The following is a 27,855-nucleotide window of genomic DNA, read 5'->3' as shown; positions in this document are numbered from 1 at the left end:
ATCCTGGAACTTCTGTCTAAGTCAGGGGTCAGCAACCTTTAACACCCAAAGAGCCATTTGGACCCGGTTTCCACACAAAACAAGAACACTGGGAGCTGCATATCTAAAAATGAAGATAACACTGTATATATTGTTTTTTACTTTTATGCTTTGTGTGAACAACTAAAGTGTGTTGCTTATGAAATCCATGAAGTGCTACAGAGAAAATTACATGTTATTTATTTAATTAACACATTTTGAACTCTTAAAGAAATGACAAAAGGAAAGACACCCAGCTGAACTAAAATTATCCATGTAGCAAAGAAAAACTGTAGTGAGCCGCCACCCTTATATCGCCTTTGGGCTTTTGGAGCCTTGACATGGCCCAAAAATAATTGGGAAAAAAAGCACTATGCTGCTAAAAAAGAAAAATAAATATTTGCAAAATTCTGCCTAAATATGTATTTTACCTGGTTAATGTGTGTGTTCTTATGTCGTGTATTATCATTTTATATATTTAAAAAAAAAAAAATCAAAATTAGGTAAAGCAGTGTAAAGTGTAAACTGTGAAAAGCAGTACATTTAGCCAGGTCTGTATTGGCCCTGCTTGCTCTCAGGAGGCAGTAGCCAATGGGAATCCAATTACTGGAGAACATATTACTTTGTCCTTAAAGGATGAGTCAGGGGAAGGTCTATATTTTTTTTAACATGTCTAGAAATCCAGAGTAAGACCAAAGCTGAATTGACTGTGCTAACAGTTATTTCTTGTGTAACCTGAGTCTGGTATAAATGATCCCTCTGTGCTACAGATCTACCTTGTTGGGTGTAATATCTAAAATTCATGTCAGTGAGCCACACTGTTCCACTGGCTGACATGTTCATGGACATATTTGAGTTGAACTGTCACCTGCCATCTACAGTTTCAGTAACAAGTGCACAAAAGTGTAATACCCTGCTAATTGCTGAAATCCCCTTTTTTTTAATAATGGAACAAAGATGTGTGACCATTATTAAATGTTTTTTATTATCTTCAGTAAGAACCAGTGGAGGTAGGTTAACAGGAAAATGGTTATGCAAAAATCACCGATGATATTGGTGGTATTTAATTCGTTCACAGTAAGTAAAATCTCGAAGGCCAGTTGGCCTTTAGTTATACGCAGTTTTTTCAAACAATATTCTCTTGTGTCTAATGGACGTTTGCGTGCATTTGTGTCCAGGTGCACTTGCCTGACCCTAATTGCACATTTGTATTTGAGTCTTGTCTGCACTTAGACTGCCTGTGTGCCTCCAGCTGCGTCGTAAAGCATGAGGGTGTCTCTCTCTATGCTCATTATTTGACTTGCTCTCCTCAGTCTCCTCTGTCTCCCTCAGTGCTCTACGTCACTACCCATCACCACTCAGCCTTTATGAATATTTAACCATTGTTCAAGCTTCTCTGCTCTCTGCACACTTCTTTTATTTCCGTATTTTTTCTTATCCTCTGTCGTACCTTTATGTTATGCTCCACACATTTGTCTCTCTCTTTCTCCTGCTGAAACTCTTGTAAGTCATCTGTAGTCTCTTTCCCTCTATTACTCTCTGTCTGCCTGCCTCTGTATCTGTTTCGGCAAATCATTTGCTCTTCCGTACAGTGGAGGAGGAAGCTGCTGCTACACACCCTGCCCCTTAACGCCCAGTCGTTGTTTCTTATTTAATCTGTTCCGCTTTATTGAATTTAATTATTTCTAAATGATTAACTCCGAGTTCAGGGTGGGGTGTGGAGGGGGAGCAGGAGGACATATGTTCTGCGATAGGGTAAAAGGGCCACTGGAAGAAAGATAGTGAGGATCGTGGCTTTTTGTTTTGGAGCCAGGCAGAGTAAATAGCCTTGTGTGCACACTCATCAGTCTTTGATTCCATTACTGCAGCATGACTGCAAATGCATGCCCCGCTCCCACCCGCCAGCTCTTCTCACCCTCAAACGCACTAAACACAATTGCAACATGTGCTTTTCTTTGTGTAGTCTTGGGACAGAGAAAAATAATATTTGCATATTTTCTTAAAATATTATACTACATATCTGAATGTCTTCAGGTGCCAAACAGTCTATTTTTCATGTGTCTGTGTGTGTGTGTGTGTGTGTGTTTATTTGTGTTTCTGTATGACAGGTATAAAGGAGAAGCAGGTACTGTTTGCTTTCCCATTGCCATACCTCAAAAAGAGGTATTCATTACAGTGCCACAAGGTGCTGAAAGCAGCTATAATGATTTTCAATAGGCTGTCAGCTCTTTATATGAAAATGTGAAAAGAAAAAGTAGAATGATGGGCTTTAACAATGCTGCAGTGCCCCTCCAATCACAGTGGAGCAACGTTAATGAGGAGGAACTGGAGGACATAAAGAAATCCCTAAACTTTATGTCTGAAGAAATAACAACAATTTCAAAACAACAAAAACTGATACTCAATTTAATGGATGATATTAAAGAACTAAGAAGGCAGAGCGAGGAAAAGGACAAGAAGATTGCTATGCTGGAAGGACGGGTGTCAGATCTGGAACAATATTCAAGAGTAAATGATGTGATAGTGACAGGACTGGAAACCAAGCATCAGACATACGCACGGGTAGCAGCAGCAGAGAGAGGGGAGCCACCCGAGCAAGAGCTACGCTCTTTGGAAGAGCAGGTAATGGCCTTCTTTAAAAGCAAAGGTATAGAAATGGACAGTAAAAATATTGAGGGATGCCATCCTCTTCCGAGAAAAAATCAAATACCTGCCATTATCATTCGTTTTGTTAATAGAAAACAGAAAAAAGAACTGCTCAAGCAAGGAAGAAAGCTAAAAGGTACAAATGTTTATTTAAATGAACACCTAATCAAGAAAAATGCAGACATTGCAAGACAAGCAAGAATATTAAGAAAACAGAAGAAAATACAGTCAACTTGGACGTCAGACTGTAAAATATTCATTAAGTTAAATGGAACACCAGAGCAGGCTAAGGTTCTAGTCATCAAAGAGATGACGGAACTAGAAAAATATAACCGATAAATGCAAAGCAGTGCTAAATATGATGTGACCGTCCAAGTGCTCAACCAACGCAGATGTCTGACAATTTTCAACTAACAACTCATATAGATATTGAAAATAAGACATTGATGTATGACAGCAACATAGATCCTGATTGTAATTTCTTTAACAATAAGACAAATGAATGCAATTATTATACAAATGAGCAACTTAAAAAGGAATTCAAGGTAGAACAGGGTATAACAATGGTTCACTTTAATAGTCGAAGCTTATATGCAAACTTTCAATCCATCAAAGACTACATAACACAGTTTGAACAGCCATTCAATGTGATAGCCATATCGGAGACCTGGATAACTCCTGGAAAAGAAGAAGACTTTAAAATAAATGGATATGAATTCCTTCATGTAGACAGGATCAACAAGAAAGGAGGTGGGGTGGCACTTTACATTGATAAAAACCTAAAGTACAAAAGAATGGGAAGAATGACAACTGTTATTGATGGAGTGATGGAATGTTTATCAGTGGAAATAATTATAGAAAAAAGGAAAAACCTAATTGTCAGTTGTGTGTATATATAGAACACCAGGATCTAAGATTGAGATATTTAAGGATAATATGGAGGACTTATTTACAAATATAAATCAGAAAAGAATGTTTATTTGTGGGGACTTTAATATTGACTTATTGAATCCAAATCATAATAAGAGTACAGAAGAATTTATTGATTCCATGTACAGCATCGGTTTATTTCCACTGATAACAAGACCGACCAGCATAACATCTCATTGTGCAACTCTATTAGATAATATATTTACAAATATAATAGAAGGAAAGATAAAAAGTGGGCTGTTAATCAATGATATAAGTGACCATTTACCAGTCTTTGCATCGTATAATTGCCATTATAAAGTGAACAACGATGGACATAAGATTATTTACAAAAGAATAAGAACAGAGAAGACCTTAAATTGTCTTAGAAATGAACTTTTAAAGCAAGATTGGAATATTGTATATGAACAAACAGAAGTTAATAAAGCTTACGAAGGATTTTTAAGAACATTTAACACATTACTTGATAAAAACTGCCCAGTAATTGAAATCAATAGGAAACACAACTATGCAGGAAGACCATGGATGACAAAAGGACTACAAAATGCCAGCAAAAAAAAGAATACCTTATATCGAGAATTCATAAAAAAGAGAACAATAGAAACTGAAATGAAGTATAAAACTTACAAAAATAAATTAACTAATATAATGAGATCCTGTAAAAGAGAGTATTACATTAAAAGGTTAGAACACAATAAAGATAACACAAGAGATATATGGAATGTATTAAACAGAATAATCAAAAATGAATCAAGGAATAATGATTACCCTGGGTACTTTATAGAAGGGACAAGAAGTATTAATAACATGGAGGAGATAGTAAATGGCTTTAATGAATTCTTCGTAAACATAGGGCCAAAACTGGCAGAAGAAATAAAGGTTGATGGAATAGAAAGGGACACTGGTGAAAATATTGAAAGGAATAGTAGCTCAATGTTTTTAAGAGCAGTGGAAGAGAAAGAGATTTATGACATGGTTAGAGGACTTAAGAACAAAACCAGTACAGACTGGAATGATATTGATATGGTAACGGTAAAGACAGTTATTGATGGTATCGTAAAACCATTAAAATATATATTCAACTTGTCGTTTCAAAAAGGAGTTTTTCCACAAAAAATGAAAGTTGCTAAAGTTATTCCCATTTACAAAACCGGTGAAAGACATCATTTTACAAACTATAGACCAGTGTCAATACTCTCCCAGTTCTCTAAGATACTGGAAAAACTCTTCATAAAAAGATTTGACAGTTTTGTGGAAAAATATGAATTAATGACAGATAGTCAGTATGGGTTCAGAAACAACAGATCAACAGCTTTGGCACTGATAGATCTAATGGAAAAGATAACGGAATGTATGGATAATAAGAGGTATGCGCTCGGAGTTTTCTTAGATCTAAAGAAGGCGTTTGATACTGTTAATCATGAAATTCTATTAAAAAAACTGGAAAAGTACGGGTTTAGGGGAGTGGTTTTGGAATGGTTAAAAAGCTATGTAGGGAATAGGCAACAATATGTACAAATAAATGAATATAAATCTAATTCGATGGATATAGCTTGTGGAGTACCTCAAGGTTCAGTACTGGGTCCAAAAATGTTTATTATGTACTTAAATGATATCTGCAGAGTATCGGAGATTTTAAAGTTTGTAATATTTGCAGATGACACAAATATACTGTGTGCAGGTGGGGAATTGCCACAGGTTTTGGAAATGATCACACAGGAATTAACGATATTAAAGAAGTGGTTTGATATAAATAAATTATCATTGAATCTCGATAAAACCAAATTTATGTTGTTTGGAAACCAAAAGAAAAACATCGAAGTAGAAATATGTGTTGACAATGTATATTTAGAAAGAGTAAATGAAATAAAATTTCTTGGGGTGATCATTGACCACAAGCTCTGTTGGAAGCCACACATTACTTATGTTCGGGGGAAATTGGCACGGGGCATTGCCGTCCTGGGAAAAGCAAAGCATATGTTGGATCAGAAAGCACTGCACATTTTATACTGTGCTTTACTACTGCCATATATGAGCTACTGTGTAGAGGTCTGGGGAAACACATACAAAAGTAACACACAAACAATAACTATAATACAGAAAAGGGCCATTAGATTAATAAATAATGTAGGGTACAGGGACCATACAAATGCACTCTTTGTCAAAATGCAAGCTATTAAATTCCAAGACTTGGTGAAGCTTAAAACAGCGCAAATAATGTATAAAGTCAGAAATAAATTGCTTCCCAAAGAAATCTGTAAATTGTTCATAGAAAGAGAAGGTGGGTATAACTTAAGAGGGAAATGGAATTTAAAAATACAAAGTGCTAGAACAACTTTAAGAACTATGTCAATCTCAATTGCAGGAGTTAAATTATGGAACAGTCTAACAGAAGAAATAAAAGACAGTCAAAACATAAAACAGTTTAAAGTAAAATATAAAAACCTAATTTTAAATAAGTATAAGAATGAAGAAAACGGGGTTAACCCAGGATGGTAATGTTGCTGGTAATGGTGTTGCGGTTCTTTTTTGGTTGTTTTTTTGTTTTGTTTTGTTTTGTTGTTTTTCCATAACTTGTGTATCTGCAAATATACACATTCTGTATTTTTCATATGAAAGAAACTATACTGTGGTGGGGCTTGCTAATTTCTTGTTTTTGATTTATGTATGTTATGTTTTGTTTTACTTCATATGTTTATATGTTTCATATGTTGTTTGTTTAATTTAAGACAAAAAAAAATTAAATGAATGAGAGGTAAAACTTGAGGGGGTAGGGACAAATAAGTAAATACTTCAGCCTACTCCTTTTCAAACAAATAATGGAATGATATTTTGTAATGATTGTGAAGGCACATGTTTGAAATGTTTGAAATAAAAATGAACTGAACTGAACTGAACTGAACAGTGGAAATACTCATATAGAGTTGCAGAAAGCATATACAAAACCCAGAAATGGACTTGCATAAATCCATAAACATAGGCATCCATCCACAGTGTGCACACCTCTGAAATGTCGTTTCAGATTCCAGACTTATATGTATAATTCAAACTGAGAACAGAACTTTTAGCAGGTAAGACAGCATCTTTTTCCCCATTTTTGAGACAACAAATTTGGGGTTGGGTGTTTGGATCAAAAGTTACATTACTGGCTGAACATGAGGAGCAGAAGCGACCTAAGCAATAGGATCCCAGGACTTTTTAGTAACATTACAATAGGAGATGCAGAGTTTCTATTTCACTACTAAGGGGCAGAAAAGAACAAATGCTGGATCTAATCATCATTTAAAGATTCAATCACTACTCAATTATTGCACAGCTGAGTCAGCAGTCTTAAGTAAGACATAGCCCATTGAGCACTTGTAACTGAATGAGTCTACCAACCAACAGGTGTCAACAACAGCTGCCAACAGGTGTGAATTTCTTGAGCTAGTGTATACACCTTAATTCTCTGATTATGGATATCATTTATAATATACATTTTGACTAAAAAGGCCTTTCATATTTTATTAAATAGCTGTATCTCAGTACAGCACCATGTTCCATCTCAAAAATGAAGGAATGGCATAATTTCGGGAACACAACGAACAACTGAGCTTAGTAGTTTTTCCACAACTTATGACTTATTTCTGATGGCAAATTATATGTATCTCTATTTACTCTCTATTATTCTTTCAGTTTAAACTTAGTCCTCCCCAAGCTACCTCTTTAATAATTAAGCTAACTAAACAAAAATCTAAAAACAAATAGCCAAATCATTAGTTTCACCTTGCTAGTACAGGGTTTGATCCCCTTTGGCTTTCAGAGCTGCCTTGAGTCTTCACAACATAGATCCAACAAGTTGCTGGAAACATTCCTCAGAGATTTTGGTCCCTATTAACATGACAGGATCACACAGTCCCTGCAGATTTGTGAGCTGCACATCCATCATATGAATCTCCGCATCCCAATCGTAGTCTACTGGATTGAGATCTGGTGATAATAAAGACCATTTTAGTACAGTGAACTCAATGTCATGTTAAAAAACCCTCCCTGAGATGACTTAAGCAATGTGACATGGCTCCACAGTGTAAGATGGGTACACTGTGGTCATTAATGAGTGGGAATGGTCAGCAACAATACCCAGGTAGGCTGTGGTGTTTAGAGGATGCTCTGTTGGTATGAAAGCATGAAATTCTTTCTTGTTGTTTTCACCGTGGTTGAAGATTTAAAATAAGTAAAAACAGGTAAACAGATGTACCTAACAAATTGACCAGTGAGCGTAAGCAGCTGTAGTTAAATAAATCCAAGAAAAAGATCTAAACATTTGTAATTAAATTAATAAGTCCTTCAGATTTTACTGTGATGGAAATCCTAATTAAACCAATAAAGCAGCTTTGTCAGTGGCACACACAGCAAATCTGTTTGATAATTATTCATGAATTATGTTGCCACAAGGAAATTAATTTTAGTCTTTTCAAACATGCTATACTACGGCACCTCTCTTTTTGAGTTATTTGAAGTACCAGTTCATTAAAATTCTCAAAAGCCCCTGGGTCAAATCTTGGTAAAATGCAGTTTAGTGATGCACTAAGTAGGTTTAAGCAGAGATACTGGTTTTGTACGCAAGTAAAAAGATAGCTTAGTCACACAAATTAGCTACTTCTTCTCCATTCCCTCCATAATGTTTGTAGCGCTGTCTGATCAGATTGCAGCATTTTTGAGGCATTTGGATCCCTCAAAAATGCAAAACCTTTGCAAAACATGATAAATTAAAGTTGAAAGTCCTCACTTCAATCACATATTGATCATTTGATTTACAATCCACTGTGGTGGATTACAAAACTACAACAATCCCAATAATATGAAAGGCACTGTACTGTATGTGTCCACTGTATTTGGACAACACCGCATTGTCTGCACCATAGTCATGCACTTACTTAAGCATACTGTGATATTTCTCCACAGGGGGACATAATTCAAAGGAATTTATTTAATATTATCATTGTTTGTACTGCTTCTACATGATTCCAGCTACTAGCAGAGGGTTTAGGATGGGTTAATAAGTAGAAAGGACCCCTCAGCAAACTGTAAAGTTTATTCAGTTGCCAGCTAATTATCACTTAAAGCATTCGTGTGGCCTCTCTGAAGTCCACAAGTTTGGTATTGGAGCCTGTCTGCTCACTAAATATCTTGATTTTGTTGTGGTTTGATACATTGCTGGACTAAAACACTAACTGCTACCATATGTGCCACAGTTACCATCAGGATTATCGTTTTTGAAAATGAAAAACAGCATATCATTTTGAATAAGCAAGTCACTTTTAATGACGATGATAATGATTGATGATATACATTTGCAAATATACATTAAATAGCAAGCAGCTACTTAGATGGTGACATAAGATGACATTCGTTTTAGAAATGCCACCTGCGCAACAGGTGCGGCACATTTTGTTGATAAGTTGATTTATGATTGTGGAAGAAAAAAATGCTAATTTAGGTTCAACAGACAAGATGATGAAGCAGAAGGGACTTGTGTGATGTTATAAAAATTTGAGAAGATAACAGAGGGAGGTTGGAGAAATGTAAATAGCCAACAGGTGGTGCTTAAATTAGGTAATGAATGAAGGCATAGAGGAGATTCTAATGTCCTTTTCCTCGTGGCCTTAATGAGGCTATTTTTTTTCTTGTAATTTATATCATAAAAAGAGGGGAAAACACGTTCTCAACTTGAGTCAGTAACAGCTTCATAGCTGCAATGCCAAAATCAACAACCTTGGGCTCTAAGGATAAGAGACACTTGAGGGAGTTTTGAAATACAAGTAGGGTCTTGTATTTCATCACCACCCCAGAGTGAGATTGGGAAAACTACATAAATGAGGATTTTTCTGTTTTTGCATATAACAAAATCCTGAAATTATAACATTAAATACCATGTTATTAAAATAATTACCCCATATCTACTAAATATGACGCAACAGAAACTCCTTAAGGAAATTTGTGACACCAGTCCTCCATTGTTTTGTTTTGTTGCTCTGCTTCTGTAAGTTATATCTGCAAAAATCCTTGTTCTGATCAGAGAACATAAAAGAGATATTTGGTTTTACAGCCTAATCAACAATCATCAAAACTGCTCATAAAGTCTTTGAAAAATTGTTAATAAAACAAAATCACAGGAAAAAACATGTGGCGCATGTAGGAACAAGCACAGGTAGAAATGGATGATCGTGAACGCCTGTTCATATCTGCTTTTACTGTCTACTGAAAATCAGGCTTTTGCTTCACTCACTCGTAGGTTTGCATTCATTCTGCTTCACCATTTAGCAGCAGCATCACTGATTGTGTATAAAGCATAACCTTTGTGTTTTCACAGGCGCTTTTAAGGATTTCACATTGCATTTGAAACCTTTCTTGATTGTTCTTTGTGCGGGCTTTACATTTATTTTGCCATGGAGAACTCTTTAAAATGGTGGCAAATTCTGTTTTAAAGACATATAGCTTACCAGGTTATAATAAGGGGCCCTTTGAAGTGGAAACAGTTAAGGTTACTGTTTTGATGCATTTGCTATCATTTTATGTGCTGAGAACTGGCAGAATTGAGGTGGACTGGCATAAAGACATTGATTTACATAGTTTTTTATCAATTGCTCGATCTGTTTACATCTCATGATGTTGAAAATTAAATATATAAAGTTGTTGTCACCTTGTAAACATATTCAAATATCAGATATTACTTGCAATCAATGTAATATAAAGGTCAGCTTATGCTCTTGCTGCTGTAGATAAAACAGAGCAAAGTATTACATGATTCTGAAGAGTCTTCACTTACCAGTGTTTTACACAATTTCCTGGTCCAGTACCTAATGTATGAAACAAATTAATACAACATGTCACAAATCACTGGTTTACCATTTAGCTATGTGATGTGAGAAATGGGATTTGGCATGAAACCTTTCAGTCTTCCTAATAACCTAGACAACTTTGAGCAAGTACGTTTTCATATAAAATTGTCTTTCAGCTACACGTACAAGTGTCTCACTATGGCTACATGAGATTGTGTTAGAATGAGACAATCCTCTAAAGGAACCCATATAGAAGTCGCCATATTGCATTACTGTGAGAGCATACAGGCAGCTTTAAATGAACACTCTTGCAACTGGGGCTTCATTGTCTCTCTTAAAGACTTCTGAGCTGTGTGTTTACAACAAATAGTCTGAAGGGTTTATTCCATTAGTTTGGCCTATGTGGTCAGGTGGGTAAACTCAAACCAGACCGAGGAACTGACCTGAGAAAAGTGAGTATGGCTGTCTTGTTTGTCTTCTTCTCTTGAGGAAATGACTTCAAAATGCATTTGATCACTGAAATATAAACAGATAAAGTTGGCATTGGAAGGCCTTGAGTTAGTCACGCTTCTAACTCTGTACTGTGAACCCACACAAAAAGACTCATACAGAAATATAACAATCTAGGGCTCCACAATTAATCCAGTGTTACCTTCAATCACAATTTCAGCTTCCTGAGTGATACTGAAAATATTCACCAACTAGAGGTTGGCAGATTGAACCAAATATCAATAGTATTGATACTGGTATTGGATCGATACTATCGTGTCAAGATTGATACTGTTTTCTATAAGTTCAGTATGCACTCCATTGAATTGTAGGTTGTTTGGGGAGTTTAAAGACAGCTACATTTACATTCCAGGTCTCAAAAAAACATGAAAAGTTTAAAGGTGTGTTTTGTTGTTTTAACTGATTATCATGGAAAATAAAAATCAGAGTGATTTGGTGCTAATTAAAAAGTGTTCAGAATTTGCAAATTGATATGTCTCATAAATCATGACACACTGGTATTGGTATGGGCAATACTGGTCCTGTATTAGCTTTGTATAAATGTAATAGATTTAATATATATTTGCAGCACTACAACCAACAAAACACAAAACAGGCTTCAAACAAAGGCAGATCAAGCACTCCCTAAACCACCGCCTCACAACGTTTCTGCTAGCTGTGCTCTGCACTGTGCAGCTTAAAGTTTCCTAGACTAGTATGGACAAGAAACACAACGTCAAAAGGCAGTTATAAATCAAAATTCAAATGTCTGCTAGAGCAGAAGGAAAAGACCTTGTCCCTCAAATCAGATCATGATCCACTGTTTGCAAGTAGGCTACTTTAGTTTTAGGGCAAGTGATGCTAATCCAGAAAAAAATCATTTGCAAAGGATGCTGCTGTAAAGTAGTACAGCTAACTTGAAAACATATCATAACCTAAAGCATTTTTTCTTATATCTGTATCCTAGAATGCTGCTAGCTTTCCAGCCTGGTGACATCTTTCTACTTAAACATTCTTATATACTGCAATTTGTCTTGTTGCCTAAACCAGAGTTTACTGTTTGCCTTGAGTATAAATGCAAGTGAGGAAACAATATTTAATAAAGACATACAGTAACTGTTACTGCTGACTGATGAGGATTAACTGAAAGCAGGGAATGGAAGAGGAAATTGTAAATTAGACCATTGAGATGTTTATACACGTATGTTTGTGTTAAAACACTTTTTGAAGATTGCTAACTTCTGAATGTCCCACAGGCAGGTAGAGAGGTAGATGAAGTGCTTGGAAAATTTGTGTCTCTGTTTCACTCGATATGTAATGGCTGTGGTGTTTATGGGGTCGGTCTTTCTCTTTTTGTTTTTAAATACATAGACTTGTCTCGTTCCCTTGATTGAAACCGTACAGCTTCCCTTTCTATTACTGCGCAATTCACCGAATTGATCTTGCTTGGATTTGACAACTTTTTACTGCGTTATGTTTGTTGCTTTGTCTCTAAACATTGATTTATCTTCATCTGTAGTTGCGAGATAAGAAAACTTAAGTACGAGAGTCCCTTTGAGAATCAGTAAAGTTTCCTCCTTATGTGAGGTGGTAGTGTTGCCACAAAACCCCATCCATTATAGATTGTTATTGAGCTGAAGATCATTTTTCACCTGGGATGACACAGTAGGGATTTCTCAAAAAATGTCAACTGCTCAGTGTGATTGCTCCGTGTGATACAGCTACCTCATTTCATAAGAAACCTAGCCTTATAGTCAAGGTATCTGGCAAAGAGTTCCCGTCAAAGTGGGGCTCTTTAAGAAATGAAGAGCCACTTATAATAGTGCTTAATTGACTGGAAACCCATTGTACGTTTAGCATATTTTTCTGTAAATCTCCAAGCACTGCGCTAGTAGAGATAGCCACTTATACAGGGCTCTGTTTGCAAATATAACTACTAGCAAGCCCACAGTGAACATAAACCCCCCTTGGCCTCAGCGCACCTCTTTAAACCCTCCCTAACCACCACTGCTTTTAATCTCCATGGTTGATCACAAATAAAATTCAGGAACATGTAGTTAATCACCACAGCGGTTCCACCATGTTCTCCCCTCACCAAGCCTGCTTATTGACTCAGGCAGCACCAGCAATCAGCCTACTAAGCTTTTAATCTAAAACACAATTACCACCTATGATTCGATGGTTCCAGGCAGTAATGTTTTTTGTTACTGCATGGAAAGGCTGCTATAGTCCTAATTTGCACACTCCATTGGCCAGTTAGACCAATATTCAAAGGCAGGACAAATATTTATGCAATCATTTATTTGTAGATGTACACATAATAAAACCAGTACTCCATAAGCAGCGCTGTTGTGATTATGCATCAAGATAGCCAAAACAACGATTAAGAGATAATAAGTCTAATACAGTCCACTGGCAGTAAACAATGTGTTATAGCTGTTCACAACATAATGATTTTAGTTTGACCACAAGATGGTTCACAATTACGGGGAACTTGTACTCATCAGTAGTTACCAAAGAAATGTCGTACTTGATTTTAACTGCTGTTTTGAATTGATTGGGGAGGCACTGGGCTCGCAAATCACAAAACGTCCTGATTAAAGAAAGAAAAAAAAAAAACACATCTGCCCAGATAACAGTGAAATACATGACTTTGTTGTGTTATAAGCACTCATTTGCTGTGATCACAGGGGTATTATACAACAGTTCCAAGTCTTTCTGTTTTCTCTGAAAGGTTCCAGAGCTGATGGGAAGTTAAATAGCGCCACAGGTATCACCTGCTTCCTCCCTGCTCCCCCTTGGTTCACATCACGTGCATTTCACCTTCCTGCCTTTCTGGAAGCTGGGCCCTACCACATCTGTTTTCCTAGTGAGACCCAATTATATTGCCACTGTTAAGACCCTGTAGACACTCGAATCTCAGAGAGCTTTGGAAAAAGGGATGCTATTTAAAGTACATATAAATGTGTTCGACTGCATTTGTTTGTCAGATAAGGCACATTCTATGGAGATACATTAATGCGTCGAAATTTACATCACATTAAAAAACAGTTATTTTGACCGTGAACAAACGATTGTTTTAGAAAAATATAATGAAAAAGTGAGAGGGTCCTGGCCTTTTTATAGCTGCTGACTGGCTCATTGGAATGGGGTTAATGAGATTTCTGGCATGTTTTCCCTTGAGCGAAAGAAAAAGTACTAGTTTTCACATCCCGCTTACTAAATATTTAAACAGTTTCATATTTTTTCCCACACATCAGTTTGATGTGAAAACCTCAGTCAGGAGATTTTTTGCAACATATTGACTGCAAATATAGCTTTTTTCAGCTGATTTAAATAACAGTTATTGTGAGGTAATTTTCTTAAAGTGTTGAAAAAAGAAATAGAAACTTTCTTGTTCTTGTTCATTTGACAGCAATAGTGCAGAAAGTTTTTATTTATTTGTTTGGTCAGTTAAGACTAAATCATCACCAAGGGCTCTTGTGGTGTGCAGTTTATTTTCTTTAGGATCAGATGATGAGAAATGTGTTTTAAATAAAGCACTGGCATGCTCTGTGGAGAAATAGTTTTCATCAAAGCAATCTAATGGTGCAGACAGTGGAAATTACTGAGTCGTATGCTTTCAAATGGCTTAGTTTGACCCTGTGACATAAAAGAATGTGCTAATCAAGTTCATGCTTTGCCGAATTACTGGCTCATTGGTGTTTTTGTTGTTGTGTTGATGTAGCTTACCAGGAACGCGGAATTTCCTTTTATTTTAATGACAGTGTGATAAAGCCCAATGGTGTAATTGACTGTAAGTGGAGACAACACGTTCTATGCATTGGTCGTGTCTAAGGATGGGTATCGAAAACTGGTTCTTGTTGAGAACCGGTTCCCACTGTTTCAATTCCTTGGAGTTGTTTGCCATTTTTGCAAACGATTCCCTTATCGATTCCAGTCGCCCCGAATGACGTCACCACGTTGCGGAGCGTCATTTACCTGGCAGGAAACACGGTGCGTAAGCGGCTCAAACGCTCAAAAGTTTGGTTATTCTTTACAAGAACGGATGACAACAGGGCAACTTGCAATACTTGCTAAGTAGATATTTCATTTAAGGGAGGAAACACTACGAATATGCAAAAGCATTTGCTCACTAAACACGCAATGACCTCAAATGAATGTCGTGTTTTTAATTCCGCTCCGGACTCATGAATCTCAACCCAGCAGCAGCGGTAACGTTTCCACGTCCTCTTCCGTTAATGCGGCAGGTAAATAATCAACTAACAGTGCATATTATGTTAGCGCGATCTGCCTTATTACAAAACCTGCCATTACTGTGCATTTAGGTGATGATGAGAGAGACAGAGTCTGGCTGGCTCAGATGCTGGCAGTTCTCGCTGCAGTCTACCGGTAGCGTCTCCTTTCAGGCCAGGATAGACGAATGTCACTGAGCAGTGACTAAGTTTGTGGTAAAAGCCTTGAACCCATTTGCCACAGCAGATGCCCCGATTTTAGGTAAGTGAATGTGTTTAATTGTAGCCAGGGACATTACTGGATATTCTTATGTAATTGCTACAGAATAATTTATGTTATACTTTGTTATTGCTACAGAAGAATATTTATTTTATTTACAATTTTTTTTTTCCTGGGGACCCTGTGACACCCATTGAAGAGCCGTAGGCTGTGGATCTCTTAAGATCTCACTGTTGGGTTTGTAAGGCCATGTTACTCCTAAATTTCTATCTTGTTCAAAGAGAAGATATAAAACAAAGTTCTAAGCTAATCAAACTTAGTGTTCTCCTTTTTTAAAAAGAATCGATAAAGAATCGAATCGTTAAACAGAATCGAAAATTGAATCGGAATCGTGAAAATCTTATCAATACCCATCCCTAGTCGTGTCTTTATGTGGTAAGAGCCAGGCAATATCTCCAGCAGATACCTTTAAAAGAGATACTTGAAAACATTGAATAGCTGGGAACAATGGTGGCAGTCACCGAAAGCCTGAAACTGAAAGAAATATACACAAAACACAAATACACACAAAGATGAACCTTCATCTACAGACTTGGACAAATCTCTGTATAAAGGGGTAGATAGACTAGAACAAAAGGGGCCAAACGTAATAGGGAACAATAAGTGTGCTTTTGGGTTAAACTCAGGGCAAGCTAGTTTTTCTTTTCCCAGAGCAGAAAGGACTGCTGAAAGATAGGTCCTCAGGTATCAATCCAAAGGAAACTCAACACCGTTCAACACTGAAAAGAAAAAATAGATTTAAAAGTCGGAACTTGCACAAGTTTTGAATATCCTGAAAACGCTGTAGTATAAACTTTGAATCACCAGAACATTTCAGCAGCATATTTGCTGCGGGGACGACAAGACAGACAAGCAGGAGAACAAAACAGAGGCAGAGGTAGAAATGAAAGGAAGCTGCGCTGTTTACAATAGTCTGATGTGCAATCACAGACGTTAATCTTCTTTATGTCTCTGCAGGTACATATTTTTCTTCCCTGTGGACCATACAGAGGCATGCTTTTATTTATACAGATAAACTGACTCAGCAGTCTCGGTTAGCCTACAAGATGGGTATTCAAGAGCTGGAAGAGTTCATCAAAAAAGTAGAGATCCCTCTGCTGACCTGATATCCCAAAGGCAACCTTAGACCAAGAGATAACATGCAGTAGATATATTGTACATCATCTGGTTCAAATAGGGAAAGATTGTGGTTACAATTGAAGGCCTATTAATCATGTCCCACACAAAACAGCAAAACACAAATGTATACAATTGAATGGAGCTTAAAAAATGGGGCACTTTTTGAAAAGGCTATTTCACTGGATTGCATTATCTTGAAAAATAGTTCATGTTATCGTGCATACCTCTGTAAATCCTAAACGTGCTTCTAATTTGACATTTAAGTGTTGCTGTGACAAATGATTACTTTCAAAACCACTTCAGAAATTCAACATTAATCAGCAGCATCTCTCCCCCTCCCAGTATAATTCTATTTTCTTTTTGCCAATATTGAAATTTCTCCTAAATGGGAAAACACTGGCTGCTTTAGTGGATAAAGACATATTTGAAGCCTGTGCTTTTGAGACTAAGCATTGCAATGGATGTCCATAATATAATTTAGGCCATTTGGGGAGAAGCCTTTTTGCCCATGATGTGTCAGTGAGTTAAAGCTTAGCCCCAGAGGGCTGCCGCTTTAAGCCCTAATGAAGAGCAGTATGTCATTGGCCATATGGCAGGAGTCATGGTGTTAGTGCAGACACTCAGTGCCAGCTGAAACATGTTAAGGTGGCAGCAGAGCATATGTGTATACTTTCATATGTTTACAGTGTTTACATGCAGTGTTAATTGTGTTGAAATGCCTCCATGTATGCTGATTTTGTACATTCAAGTGCGCTCATGAGTGTGTATCTGTAGCTGACAGTAGGTTGCACTATGTGCCAGATTGCCTGGCTTTGGAAAGCTGACAGACTGCCTGGTTTCCCATCAGTGCAGGTCACTGGCTGAAAGTAAGGCTTGAGAGGACCTGCTGGGTAGACAGACTGTCAGCCACATCAAGTAGACAAATGGTACAGGCCAGGGCCCTGGGGCATCCAGCAAGGTCAAGGGTCATAACCGGCACACATAGACATGTGACAGCTGTCAATGATTCTAACACAGAACTGATGGTTATCAATATGCTCTGCTTCTTTAGGTGCTAGGGCTGGAACTGCAACTTGATTATTGATAGAACTCCCACTTAATCACTGATCAATAAAATGCCAGAAAATATGAAAAAAATGACAAACCCCAACAGCTCAATGTGCCACCTTTGGATTTCTGCTTTTGTCTGATGAATGGGAAAAGCAGGATTAAAGAACTGGTTTCTATAATAATCACATAAAATAGAGGAATGAAGCAAATCAAACTCAATAGATTCTGGAACATGGGACTATTTAGCATTTTGCTTAAAATTAAGTAATATAATTAAAGTCGGTGCAGTTACCAGTTATTTTTTCTGTCTGACAGATGGAAAAATGAACCGATCATTTCACCTCTTGTAAATACGATGCAGTTTTATTTTGAAAGTTGTTTTTATGTGTTTAAGTTGTTTTTATGATTTTAGAAAACTAAAATATAATGTTAAAATATGCAAAAGAACTCATCTTCATTGCTGTTAGGATACACTTGAGGTAATCTGAAGCCTAGAATTGTTTCATTACTTCAAGTAAAGTCATCAGTTTTAAACATAAACGTGGAAAATGAAAAACAAAGAGAATATACAAATAATGCAAATTAGAATTTATGCTTTGTGTCATAAACTAGGCATAGCCTGGGTGTATAGAGTGCTCAACCAATAGAGTGTAATACCCTAAAAGACATTAATAGTAGTAACTTTATTCATTTAATGTCATTATGATTACCAAGCCCAGAAGCTCAATGACTATCATCTCCAATGTCTCTAATGTCACTTTTTTGTTTCTCACTCACACATTCACATTCTGTCTGTGTCATCTTGTCATTTTGTCTCTGATGCTGCCATTCAACTCACAGTTTGATTCACAGTCACTTATCATGCACACATCTTTCTGGCAAGATGCGTCTTCATCGGGCGGCAGCAGAAACACTGACAAGCATAAACGCACATAAATGGACAACAATAGCACAGACAAATTTATCTTTAAACACCATTTGAGATTTGACGATTGGCGCAAAAGTACTGCAGTAAATTAGTAGAAAGCTGTGTAGAACTAATTAGCCACTGTTTTGCTGAGAGAGGCTGAAAGGAAGAGAGCATGAGAGATGAGATGTGTTTAACAGATGATCTATATGCAGGGTGCTTCACAGTGATATCCCCCACTGAGAGAAATTATTGCTGTAAACAGAAGCTTGCATCTCATAAATGCATCTACATTCATTTGACTTGACAGCAGGCCTCATAATGCAATCTTTAGCAGAAGGTGATATCTGTTTGAGCAAGAATAGCCTTAGCATTGATTGGCATCCAAGATATAGCTAAGAAAAACGACTGAGGAAAATTAAAAAAAGAGAAGATGAATCAGAGCTTGCCATCTGGCGTGAACTTATAAACCAGCAGTACTTCAGTGACCTGAGAGTTCGCATCTGCCTATATTTGTCTAAAATGCTGTCACCCAGAGTACAGCTGTGGGGAAACAGGAGGAAGAAATGACCATAAAGCTGATGTCAGGCACCCGGTGATTATGATTTGTCCTGTGAGAGTAACTCCTCTATAGTGTACAAGCTGTTGCAAAAAAGGTTGTTATGCCAAGATCTAAATTTGATTTTCTGCTACTTTTATTTAAACTTAATCTTCTGTACATGCAAAGTTGGGTGGTATTTTTAATTAATTGAGTTTTGCTTTTACTGTGTCTCAAACAACAGTAGTATTACCAGTAAGAAATCGCTTTTTTAGAGTTAAAACTATCAGACTTTCCTTGGTAAGACCAACATGTGTGAGCTTTATCAAGCGTATGAAAATGGAGATGAGTTAAGCATAAAAATAGCCTAAAGTTTGCATGGATTTTTTTTCTTTTGAAGTAATCACATAGACATGCTGAAGCTAAATGCCTAACAGCAGGAATAAACTTGTTTACAGCTTGGTACAAAAACTGTTTTTGGCTAAATTCCTTTTTCATGACAGCTGTATGGGGTGAAATTTTATATAACTCACCTGTTTAAATTTGCATCAAAGCTTAAAGTTATGCATTATTAAATGTGTAGCCAGTTTGTGTGGGATGTTGGTGCTGTTTTGATCTTTTCCAGAATTTGGTGGTATTAAAACAAAGAAAAATGTTTAGTTTATCTTTAAAGTAGCCTTATATCAGTTCATTTTTCACTAGACATTTTTAGCAACATTTATAATATCATGCACAGGCATGATTGCTCACCACAGCCAGCTAGCTGGCTCTAGTGTTAGCTGATAATTCCCCAGCTCTAAACTCTCATTCAAATCTAGTTTCATTTTTTTGTGTAAATAGAAATTCACAAGCCAGTGAGTGATTACTCTGGTTTTGTCCATTGTTATTATATTAAATGGTTACAATACATAAGAATCCTAATCCACCTTTACAAAAAATGCTGGAGCATTTTCAGTATCATTATATGCAATGCAATTTGTACATCTATACTAATCTTTGAAATTGTGAACTAAAGGTTTCTGAAGGATAGTTTGAAAACCCTTTTTATTTTTGTTTGGTGTCCTGTGCATTTGTCACATTTTTACTTTTTTAAATTCTTCTTTTGCCCTAAACACTGCAGCTTGGTATCAATGAAACCCTCACTGTAAACAGACTGAAAACCCTCATTACAATAGCAACAGGTTACAATGGTAATGCAAAACATTCTGTTGACTGCTCCATGACTGTCATTGTCATGTATCTGAACACTGATTGTTAAAGATAACACAATGGAGACTATTTACAGGGGGGAAAGTGTGGGCAAAGTGTGAATACACAGTGAAATGACAATCACTGGAAAAAAAATTTAATGACTTTCTCTTTACTCCGTTCAGACGTGTTTGCTATTTATTGTAAACAAACAGCCTTCCATTGTAGAAAATAGATCACTTCACATCCTATTGAAATAACCTGTCGATTTCAAAAGGTGGATGTTTAATATTTGTCCTGTGTATGACTGAACTGTAGTTTGTTGCAGTATACTTAGTGAGGACCATTTGTATTGTATGTGTTTACACATTTACTGGCCAGCTTCCACAGTAATGCATCAAGTGATTAACATCACCATTAACTGTTAACTAGAGCAGGGCGATATGGCCAAAAATATTTATCACGATATATATTTGAAAATTTGCGATAACAATATAACAGATGATATAATTGATGCGAGACAAAATACAACTCCACAACATTACTAGCGCAAAAAGACAACCTTCCATTTATTTTCACTTAAACAAGAAGCTGGTTTTTATGTACATTAAAGCTTTATAAAAATGTAACAGTGCAAATGCAAATTCCTTGCTGAAAGTTTAACCAAAAGGCATTTCCAGTAGAAATGGGCTGACATATCCTGAGCATAACCATGTATAATATCCACTGAAGTTAAAAAGAGGTGCTTTGCAACATTAAACTGCAGTGTGCAGTACGTATTTTTTGGACCATAAGGTGCACGGGATTATATGGCACATTAAGCGAAACAAAGCAGTCAGATAAATCAAACTTTATTAAACTCATTCTTCTTGCTTCCTCCACTTCTGTACCATTGTTTCATTAATGTTGAATTCTCTGGCAGCTGCTCTATTCCCATGTTGTTGCAGTATATTAATGACTAACCTCGTATTGTGGATGGATTATCTCAGTTGTTCTCCTGACTGAAGTTTGGTCCATTTACAGCATCCTGCCATGCGATTGCATTTGTCTCTAACCATGAAGAACCTTCACGTTCACTTTTATAAGTGGAAAAGTGTTAGTGTTCGTCCTCCAGCTTCACTGTTTATGTTATGCTAACATAGCTGTGTCGCTAGCGATCACGTAGCACATCATTATATACCAGCTAGCCCAACTTCAGTAACCCTACAAACGTCACTGCTGTTTAGTTTCCTGTCTTCATTTATGTTGGAAGTGATAGCAGAGCTGTACGTTTGATTTTTTTCAGAAATCTCTCAGTCAGAACATGCAATATCATGCTTAGGTAACTAGCGAAACTAGCGAGCTAACTTCCGCTAGCTTCCTGCTAACTTCTAACTCCGTTAAATGTAATAACTTTTGTTTTCATGGATGCCTGGAAGTTAAACTTTATAGTTACACCTGGTAAAGCAGCAATGCTGATCGTTTTATTAAAGATGAAAGAATTTAGACAGTTTTTAACTCTAAGTGATGATGCAGTGTTGTTTGACCTGAAGTATACGGAGTTTAGGACCCAGATTACTCCCAGATTTAAGAGCATGTTAGTCCGACAAATATGACAATAACAACGGCCGCTTGCATGTTCTGCAAAAAAATGTGCTTTGTTGTGTATCTGACGGACAAACACCAAACCAGTTCCACATCACGGAAGTTGCACCATTTTTACAAACCAATTCTGGTTCATCAGTTTCACTCAACAATCGGCCATGTGCGTATGAAAACAAAGGCACTGCGCATGCGCGTTTTACTCCCATTCTATCGCGATATTTCATTTTCCTATCGTTGCCTAACATTATACCGGTATTACCGTGAACGGTATAATATGGCCCAGCCCTACTGTTAACTGTGATAAAAACCTTGTATTTGATTTAATGGGTATGTAGAAGAATTAACAGTGCTCGTCCCTGCTTTCAGAAACCACATAAACATTAGTTCTTCTATTTAATAGATTTTTGATAAAGTATATTACCATGTCAAGTATTGGAATTTTTGACTGACAAGGCAGACAGTTACCTCTTTGGTTCCTCCTTACTTGTCTCTAGTTTAGTCATGTCAACAGGACAAATGGGTGGAAATCTCCTTTCTACGAACACATTGGTTGTAGTGAAATTGAAGGTGTAACTAAGAGTAATTAAAATGCGTATGTACTCATTAGGCTGTGTGCAATATATTCCTGAAAAGACTAGGTTGTCTAAAATTGATTTACATTTCACTGTTCAAACTGTTTCAGAACTCATCTCTCTTTTTGTGCATTGTGCATTGTATAATGTTGCTTTCATTTTTACAGTCCTTGTAGAATATGTTATTACTTCTGAAAGTTGTATTTTCACATCCTGGTTCATAAGATCCAAAGTGTGGACACACTGTTTTAACAGATTAACAAAGTAATTTATTAAGTAAACTTAGGTAACCTAAGTGTAAAACTAATCGGGTGCAGCAGTCAGTAGTCGATTTCTATTAGTGCAGAAAACCATATAATGACACCGAAGAAGAGCTAAGAAGACACATAGTGTGGTGGAAGGGAGACAGGGGAGCAAGGGTAGAATGAAGTGCAAGCAACAGCCCAAATCCCATGCGTGCTCCAATGAGCCTCTGCCTACCCACCCGGAAACTGAAACACATGCAGAGGAAAGAGTCAGGGGCAAGGATCATCATACTTTCTTAAAGATTACATTTCAACTTAAAATCATTATACAGTTGCATTTTTCAGCATTTGAAAACTGTGTAGCTGTGTAGTTAGCCTAGAAATAAGACCTTAGTACTTGAGTAATGCATCAAATATTAACTTGATTTGTACTAGATTATTATGCTTATTTAGCTTTGTAAATTTTAATATTGATTCATTCCTTTTCCCCAACCACTGCATCCGCTCCATTCATCTATATATCTACTGATTAATACCTATTGTCGGGCTTATGTCAGGATGGTGATGTAAATACTGGGAGTAGATAGTAAACTTGGTTCAATTCAACACATCACAGACATTGGTAGAAGTGTTTATCCACATCAGTTCATGGTTCAACCCTTAAATTGAACATTTAGCATATTTTTTAATATGAAACACCAGCTAATGGCATACAGTGAACTTGACTGATATTAGTCATAATAATGTTTGAATTTTGCATGACTCAAACTGCACTTGCAGTTTGAGTCATGCAAGCTTATACTTTTTTTTTCTCTTAAATATTTTTTCAAACTAAATTATCAGTGCTGCACAAATCCATCCATATGCTTCCGCTGATATTATACACCATGCTGTTTCTGAATAGGAAGAAAATAATGTAAATGATAACAGAGCAGATTACTGTCAATGCTCTAATTGCCTGTGTCATCCCCAGAATTAGTCTTTACTCGTTGCTCATGACTTTTCAAACGTGAGATGGATTTTTAAGCTAAAGCGCTAAAGAGAGAATCATTCTCTAATTGACAGAGAGATATGTTGGGGCCTTGCATGCTGATTTTCATTCATATTTTGCACACAGCAGTGGGGGAATGCATGACCTTATCTCACGGTTTGAAGACCAAAGCATGTTGCCAGAGCATGAAAATTTGTCCTGGGAATTGCAAACAGAAAAGTGAGCTGTGGTTTATCCAGTCCAAATATTGCCCTATTCTTTGTATAAAAATGCACTTATTAACTTCTAATTTGTTGTTCTTGAATTTTATATATATGAATGCTCTGAAGATATTTAGCAGCTCTTTTATCCTTGAACTACTTTAGCATGGTACAAGTGGAACATAAAAATAATTGCAGAAAAACATGATACAACACTAAACTTATAAACAACATTTTAATGTAACACTTCAGAAAGGGTCACATTGTGAACTGACTATTGCATAAAATCCTTTGACAGTCAGCAAGGTTGTTAAAAATGACACCTTTGTGTGAGCAGAAACAGGTGTGTGGGGAACCAAATGTTCAAAATCTTTCCCCCTGCTCCTTTGTCTACTCATAATATATAAATAACACACACACACACACACACACACACACACACACACACATATATATATATATATATATATATATATATATATATATATATATATATATATATATATATATATATATATATATATATATATATATATATATGCACAAAGTAAAAAACAAGGTCTTTCAAAAAGCATCAGCTCCTAGAGAAATGAAATGATTGAAAACGTTAAGCCTAAAACCAAATAAGATTGTGAAAAAACTATGAAAACTTTAAATAGTGTGATAGCTTTGAACTGAAAGTAATGTTACCATGACAATAACTCAATAGTGACTCAACTATGATTGCAGCAGAAACCTACCTACAGATAAGCATCTGTATAGTTTTATTCATTTCTATCACTTTTAATGTCTTTAATTCAAAACCCCACATCTGTTCACCGCAAGTCTATCTCTACATGGTTGCTTTATGTAGCAGAGGTCACAGGCTCCTGTTGTTTAGGAAATCCATCATAAACAGTTTCCAGATGCAGACTGCTGCCTTGCCTAACCTAATACATCATTTTAAATGAGACGAATATGGTAATTTTTCCTAATACGACGTGCCACTGTATCATAAATCCACTGTGCTTGAATTGAATACGTGGAATTGTCTCCACGCAGACATTGCCTATCACTCAGTCTTCGATTTTGTTTTGCAGCTTGACCACTCACCAAACACCATATGAGTGTGTCTTAATAGAATGAGTGGGCATTTTCATAGTAAAATGTGTAATTAGCTGCAAAGTACAATCACATCAGGAGAAATAGTCATAGCTGCCAGCGCTGATATTGTTGCATTGTAGTCATAATAAATTGCCAATGGGTTTGAAGAGCAGGTTGTTTGAATACGATTATTGTCTCGCATTGAATTGTATAGTTGAAAATGAAATTTATTTCGTTTGCGTGTCCTTTTGTTGTAGTAGTAAATTCACTTGTTGCATGCCTTTCATGACGTGTGCTTATGTGTGTGTAGGGCAAGTGACATGGCAAGGTGGTGGATAATACAATGCAGTGAGGGAATGAAGAGTTGGAAGACTTTTTATTGTGCAGGTGTCCTCTTAAGTTTTTATACGTTTATTTGTTCACATGCAATTTTGTTCATTGTCATGTGGATATGCTGTACATAACTGTTGTTATGCACCTGTGCAGGTGGCTCCATGTGTCTGCTTGAGATTAATCTGATGGTGGAAATTCAATCAGTCCCTGCTGTTGAATCCACCCTGTGAAGATCCATCAGCAAAGCGGGGGACATTTACACAGCAGCAGTGAGGGGACATTCTTTACCACACAGACAAAAGGGGAGGAGGAACATGCCGGTACTCTGGACACATTTCAGAATCTCCCATTTGTGCAGGCGTGGTGCTGTGAGTGGAGAGAGCAGGATAATGACAAAGTTAACAAAAACAGTGAAAGTCACAGCAGATCCATGTGAAATAATGCATGTCATTTATTCATAGTGTTCCTCAGCTTTGGTCATGCCTTGGCCCTGGCAAATTAAATAGGCCTCCCTTGTGCTGTCATCTGCCATTTTTCCCTTTATCTCCGCTGCTTTTTTTTGCTTTATCGTCTGCTCTTCCATCTGTGAGAAATGGGTAGTCTGGTGAAGTAACAGTTGGAAAGAAAAAGGTTAAAAGAAACAGTCATCGGAGCATTAGTTCTGTCATCTTGTCAAAGCTCACTTGATAAAGTTATTTTATAAAGTTTTATGTTTATTAAACACACTCTGTGGACCTGGGCCAACTGTACATTATACCGATGGCCTACTTTTACACACCATGTACCTCAACCCTTGACGACCCCAGTGTGTAACTCACTCACTGCCACACACTGTGGCAGAGTTGCTGTGCTAAATGCTTCCACTTTGAAATAATGCCACCTACCATCAATACTGGAGTATCTAGGAGGGAAGAAAAATCCTAGATATTGTTGCAGCACAGCGATGGCATCCTGTTTACATTTGGTGAGCTCTTTAGAGTGACCCATTCTTTCAAAAATATCTGTAAAATCAAACTGAATGACTAGATGCTTGGTTATTGTTTATGTTTTTTACTGTGCCACTGGTGTAGACTGATAACTTCGTCAGTGTACCAGTATAGTGCTTGGTGTGATAGGACACACTCAGCTAATCGGACCATCTATATACCTGCAATCCAATCAGTGTGCTTGCGATCAACTCCAGTGTGAACAAATCTATTACTGTAAAGTGATGCATTGATTTATCATTACCTCAGTAAACTGAGCTTTGTTTTATATTTAGAGTTTCACAATTTTGACTTTTGTTCTTTTTGTAGAGCTATAGATGCTTTTTAACATTGAGTTCCTTAGGACGAAAGACGTTCTCGTAGAAACACCCACTAATGTAGGATAGTCATTCAGCTGAAGAACTTAATGTTTGTCCAAGCAGATTTTATGCTTCACATGAGACATCTTTTTTACAAGGTCTCTACTAGGACAACAGGACTGTTGTCCTGTGTTTAATTTTTTTTTTATACCTTTTGTGACCAAATTTAATGTCAAGGAGTTTAATGCTTATATCCTCGTAGACTACTTCTGATTGCACTTCACATTTGTAAAATATGAGGAAAATGTGTCCTTTTCAAATTCTGTTGATGAAGTGAATCAAAAGAAAATTAATTATTCAGTATTTGAAAGATCAATTCACTACTCCAAGAATGTAATTGTTCTGTGTTGTCATATGTGTTGCCTTTCCTTGTCTTGCATTTTAGTGAAGGAAATCTTTCAGGGGTTTGACTGCTGGTCAGATGCAAGATGCAAGATTTAATTATACCTCTTTGTCCTCTAGGACATTGTGAAGGCCATTTCTCTTGTGTTAAATAGACCAAAGGATTAATTAAGAAAGTAATTGGTTCTGTGGTCATACTCTATGTTTTATGCTGCCTACATATTGTGTGTCTGCTGTTTGACATCATACCTCATTCTGTGGTATATCCCAGCTATAATTCAGTTTTTAAGAACTTTATCCTCTGCTATGAGCTTCAGTATCAAGTGCCAGTTAAGTCATTATTATTACTTATTCTGCTTCATAGCCCTTTACACCCTTTTTTCTTTGCTTCTTAAGCTCCCCAACAAAGCTCCTTCTGTTGTTTTTTTTATTGCACAAGTAATCAGGTCATCTTTGTCCCAGCCACTGATAATTAGCTCGCTTGTCAAGTGGACGCAATTAGATGAATAGTCCACTATCTGCAAATGGAATGGAATTGTAGCCATGGATGTAGCTCGGAGAAATTAACATTGCAGCTAATCAGACAGCCCCGCCTTTTTGCAGGAGTCGGCGGAGCTTCACCACTGAGCGATAACCCATTGGGGAACATGCTAGCTGAAATACAAGAGCCACAATTAAATCCCTGTGTCACAGCCATTAATGATGCTAATCTATTTATCTATCTGGAGATCTTCTGGCCTTGTCTCATTTAGGGTTTGTCACTCCTTTGATCAGGCTGAAATACTGAGAACTGTGCACATGAAAGCAAAATAAGTCAAAAGCCTTTACTGTCATATTACTGGATATCCAAACAGTATAAATTGTCTTATTTTACTTTGGCGTAGTATGCCTGTTTTTACAGGAAACATTATGAATTTATTGTGCCTTCAAGAGATTGTA

The 27,855-nt window shown here is 36.8% G+C and overlaps 1 protein-coding gene across 5 annotated transcripts in view; it reads left to right on the top strand.

Annotated features, from left to right (window-relative positions):
* grid1a (glutamate receptor, ionotropic, delta 1a) overlaps positions 1-27,855 on the top strand; it is a 299,840-nt gene that overhangs the window by 75,384 nt on the left and 196,601 nt on the right. The window contains exons 1-2 of one of the 5 annotated variants that reach the window (XM_080868624.1): positions 14,886-15,154; positions 15,233-15,401. The exons of the other annotated variants lie outside the window; for them this stretch is intronic. The gene's annotated coding sequence lies outside the window, so the exon portion shown is untranslated. Of the gene's footprint in view, positions 1-14,885; positions 15,155-15,232; positions 15,402-27,855 lie in introns of those variants that run through there. 5 annotated transcript variants of the gene reach the window in all.

The sequence above is a fragment of the Rhamphochromis sp. 'chilingali' genome (genome assembly GCF_963969265.1).
Source record: "Rhamphochromis sp. 'chilingali' genome assembly, chromosome: 20".
NCBI lineage: Eukaryota > Metazoa > Chordata > Actinopteri > Cichliformes > Cichlidae > Rhamphochromis > Rhamphochromis sp. 'chilingali'.
Note: the sequence above shows the minus strand (reverse complement) of the source record. Positions and strands in the feature narration are given on the sequence as shown.